Below are 5,178 nucleotides of genomic sequence, written 5' to 3' on the forward strand. Positions count from 1 at the left end.
AATTCTGAATGGCCCCTAACTACTTGGTCTAACTACGTGGTGGCATGGTTTAGTAAAAGTTTGCAGTACCACCATGTAGAAGTCTCTTTTGGGAAGATGTGTGGTTCTTTTCAGAACCACACATCTTCCCAAAAGAGACTCTGCATGCCTACATGGTGTTACTGCAAACTGCAAATCTTCACTAGAACACTGTCTTCCACAAATGTGACAATTGGGAAGGGGAAAGTGTGTTTGTCCATTTTTGTTTGGGGGGAATATAATCTCAACCCCTTTTCTTCCCCTGACAACCCCCCCCCCCCCCCCCGCCTCTGATTCTATGTAAATATTTCAATGCTAATCATAATTGTATTGATGATATTTCAATGATAGATACAAAGTGTTTGAGGACCTACGTTGATCTGTTTGGGCCTACAACTACATCCATTCACTGAGCGGATTCGGGATTACCCATCGAGGACTCGAAAAGATAGGAGAGAACAAGGCCAGTTTCTTCGGTAAAATTATCCAGTCAGGTAAGACAAACATCTGTGAAGACTCATTTGCATTGGTCTGCATCTCAATTCTATGTGGATAGTTGTGAAATTCAAAATTGTGAATTACAAAGTAGAAATCAATTTTATTCGATTTCATCCATATAATTATTGATCTTCTTGTCATATATGAAATTTTTTGTTGCCCTTCCCTGAAGTATTTTACAAACACTGTACACATTGAGTTTTGTCCGAGGGTTTGCAAAAAAAAATATCAACAATATTACTTCTGGTTGATCACGAACCCCCAACCTTCTGCTTCCTAGTGCAGAGACATTAACCACTCGACCACTGAGCTTGCTGTGGCAAGCTGGCCATTCTGAGTCTGATGAAGCAGCACTTAACCCAACTTTGTTTGTGTAGGAGGTCATTAGTTTGAGTCCCACCTAAGCCTTCGGACAACACTAAGTGCACAGTGTTTACAAAATATGTCAGCGAAGGGCAAACAAAAATCAAGTATAAAAAAGGATAATTTACCTCTCATAAATTTTTTTTTTCCTCCCCAGGTTCCCATCTCAAGTCCACCCAGATGATCCTTAATAAGACGGCAGACGGTACAGGCATCGACTCCAACACCCTAGCCTTACAGATGAAGGGCCATCCTGAGCTGAGGGACTAGCTTCATGTCGTCACCTCTTGGGGGCCTTTGCCTATCTACCCTGGGGTGGTCAACTCAGAATTACCTGGTAGGTACAGTGGACTCTGTGACCAAGTACCAGTGTTGTAGTCGAGTTACCAACCTCGAGTCCGAGTCCAAGTCTCAAGTCACAAGCCTCGAGTCCGAGTCCGAGTCACAAGTCACTTGTTCTTAGTTGTTCACCGAACTAATCATTTTTTTTTTTTTAAATTTAACCCTCCATTCTGTCTTTTAAGTAAATCCCAGTGTATATAGTTGTGTGTGTACATGTTGTTTAGAGCCAACATGTGTTTTCCTTTTAATTCCCATCCCTAAAAAAATCTTCCTCCAACCCTTCCCTCTATGTTTTATCATCCAAACAGTATTCCTCAATGATCCTTTCCCATCCCTACGTTAGGTTTTTACTTTTGATGAAATTACGTGACTCGAGTCGCGAGTCACCAAGCTCGAGTTCGAGGAGTCATGGTCAAGTCCGAGTCATTTTCCAATGTGACTAGAGTCCAACTCAAGTCCGAGTCCTAGACTCGAGTCCTACAACACTGCCCAGTAATCCCTCTTAAGAAAAAGTTTAGGTGGAACTCTTGAACGCATTGTCGCCCAACACCTTGTGCTGATGTTAAGATATTTGATGATCATAGTGCAGTGTTCATATAGCACTCTTATACAACACTCTCAGATTGCTCACACTTATTACCCCTGTTCATCAGGCCATGAGAACACTTTCCTGCTATAAGCTCGAGATCAGCCCTATCTGGTCTGCACCCCCCCCCCCCCCCACATGTACTCAATGGAGGCAATTGTAGTAATGTATCTTGCCCAAGAACACCAGCACCGTGTCCCCTGTCAAGATTGACTCAACATAACATCGTGCATGAGTCAAACACAGAAACCTTTTGACCACAGGACTCTGCATCCTGAATAAAACTCTAATCAAATTAGGTTTTGCCCTCCCCGAAGTATAAACACTGTATGAGTGTGTTACCTCCTAAGTGAAAGTTGGAAAAAAAATGTTGGGGAGGGGCAAAACCTAAATTGATTTACATAACCCCAACTTAGAATTCCATCTTATGAATAGTTTATGCTATACCTGCTGCTATGTACATCAGATTCAAACCAGCCAACTGATTCCCTCAGCTCGTGGTTGAGTGGTAAGACATCTGCACTAGAAAGTAGCAGGTCTTGGGTTCGAGTCCCACCCAAGTGATTTATTTCCAACTTTCACTCGGGAGTTGTACCAACCGTTTATACGTCGGTGAAGGGCAAAACCTAATTTGATTTACATCACCCCGACGCAAAATTCCATTTTATGAATACCGAATAAAATTAGTGATACACATGTACATACTTTGCGTAAAGATATTTGTTGTGTGGAAGAGGAAAGTACCTCAGACAGTCAGACCACCGTTTAAACAGAAGATCTGACCTGACACGTGTACATGAGGACATACAAGGGCCTCATGATTTTGATATTTAGTACGCTTGTACATGTAGATATTTAAATAATGTTGAACCCTGCATCATAGGTCGATCTGACAATCTACGCGCTTGCCAGTATCAGACTTTAAACGGCCTGCAAGAACCTGCCGTTTTGAGTCTGTGTTTAGATTAACCACCATTTTGCTCGTCTCATTTTGAATATTCTTCTCTTTTTTTCCTCAGAGGATCTTAAGACATCTATCACCAGGCATCTTCTCAACATGCATCTCGACCCCAAATGGCAAGCTCAACTGAACCAATACATGGTGTCCAAATTTGTGCCGGTTACACTGGATCAGTACAAAGGATTGTTCAAATAAACAAACAAATGTTCCAATAAACCAAAAAGGGAAACCAACGATTAGTGCATTATAAAATATATTGCATTATTATAATATAACAATTGTAACAAAATAACGAGACAGTGTTATATTTTAAAAAAAATAATGATTAATTCATTGTTGAAATCAGTACTCTTAAAATGGAACTTGTCAATAATGCAATATACATATTTTATTATGTAAACATGTTTTTTATTTATTTTACTGAAACCACAGAGACTAGTTGTCAATCTACAAGCTATTGTCACATCTTACTGTGTGCAAAGAGTTCGTTAGCAGGGCTCAAATTTTGTGTGAAAATTTGGTGGACAACAGTACCTGAAAGTATTATTTACTGGACCAATGTACATTCACAGACAAAATTGAAACACTGTTAACTCAAAGCCATGTGCATCATTTGCAATGACCTGGAGAAGCATTGATTTAATGACAAAACTCTGCTCAAAGTCAAGATAGGAGTGGTACCAAATACCCTTTGAAAATATTCCAGCTGAAATTGTTTCGTGTGGATGAAAACTGAGGTGGTGTTGAAAGAGGGTGTCCACGGCACATTATGCATTAGCAATGGAATCCAGTTACTAGACACCCCAAAAAAGTGAATGTATTTTCTCGGTTTTCTTAAAATGTATACTATCCAAACAGCCTTCAACAAGTTAGTTGTCATGCACCCTGCTTCAGACTTTTAGCAATTTTGTTGCTTCAAAGGAAAGTAAAGGCACAAGAAGCATATAATCATATGTACCTTTTAAGAAAGTTGCAGTCATTAGGATTATACAAGAAGTGTATTTCATTGCTTCTGGTGGTAAATGGGAAACATCAAATGTGAACATTTTGAATAGTTGGTCAAATGACTCTTGCATGTGTAGGATTAGTCATGATCATGATAATCTGAGACCAGATTTGGACAGCACATGCAATCATGAAAGGCATGTATTCATCTGAGTGCAATGTGTAATTATAAAACATCAAGATGAATTTGTATTTCCTTTGTTTTAAGTTGCCAAATCTTCCAAAGAATTTATATACAATTTAGAAGTGTTTTTGTCACTTCGTATAACCTTCGAGAGTGAAATACATTTGAACATCAAAACAATGTGTGTTACAGTGAAGTGCAAATTTGCCTTGTTGAGATTATTTATGCAAATGCGATAAGGTTTTCTGTCATGGATGTTGGTATGAACTTAGATGATGTGGATAGGATTCACCTACTTTAATGTACATGTAGTTGTGTTTGTCATTTATAATACATGTACACCATACAGTTATTAAACTGTGCTGTAAATTTTGGATTTTTGTGACTTGGTTTAAAAATTAACAGTCACTTCTTTCATATTTCCAAAAACTATATTTCCAATGGCAAATTATTAAAGTGGATGCGGTGTTTAAAATGAATCAGACTTTCTATAAAATGATCTAGTTTTCTGGCAACGTGATGTTAGAAATGAACTCTTTTGAACTTTTAATAAAATTGTATTTTCAATGGCAAATTTTATATTAAATACATGTACATGTAGATCTGAGCCAATTTACTTGTTTCAGTCAAATTATTCTGTGTGAAAGATTGACCATTTTTTCCTCTGGCTTATTTCATTGTGTCACGCTTAATTTCTTGGTTACAGAATCCCAATGTTTCCAAGTAGATATCATGGCTAATGGAAAGTACTCAAGAAAAATACTCAAACCCAAAATTAAAATATCTTAAAAAATTTAAGTATCTTCCTTTTCTTGTACATGTATTCAATGGAGAGTGCCCAGGGGATCCGATAAAATCCTACAATCGTGCACACTACATTACCTAATAGTGTACAGGGGCAGATCCAGGAATTTTCACAGGGGAGGGGGTTCATCAGCGAAAAAATCAGAAAATGTAAACACTTGGCCTCCGTAAAATCAAAAACTGGGGTGGGGGGGGGGGGGCTGGTTCCATACTTCAATAGGGGGCGCTGTTCAAATTCGATGATTAGTAACACTAGATTACAGACTGGTGTACCGTTTTTTGAACAGGCGGACATATACCAGTATAATTTTTTAGGAATTTGTATGATAATTTTTTATTTTTTTTATTATTATTATATTATATATATTAAATACATGTACATGTAGATCTGAGCCAATTTACTTGTTTCAGTCAAATTATTCTGTGTGAAAGATTGACCATTTTTTCCTCTGGCTTATTTTATTGTGTCACGCTTAA

At 38.1% G+C, this 5,178-nt stretch overlaps 1 pseudogene; it reads left to right on the plus strand.

Moving 5' to 3' along the window:
* The first annotated feature begins 370 nt into the window (after window positions 1-370).
* Window positions 371-3,013, plus strand: LOC119743624 (annotated as a pseudogene).
* The last annotated feature ends 2,165 nt before the right edge of the window (window positions 3,014-5,178 follow it).

Source organism: Patiria miniata, unplaced genomic scaffold (assembly GCF_015706575.1).
Source record: "Patiria miniata isolate m_02_andy unplaced genomic scaffold, ASM1570657v1 HiC_scaffold_6, whole genome shotgun sequence".
NCBI classification, from domain to species: domain Eukaryota; kingdom Metazoa; phylum Echinodermata; class Asteroidea; order Valvatida; family Asterinidae; genus Patiria; species Patiria miniata.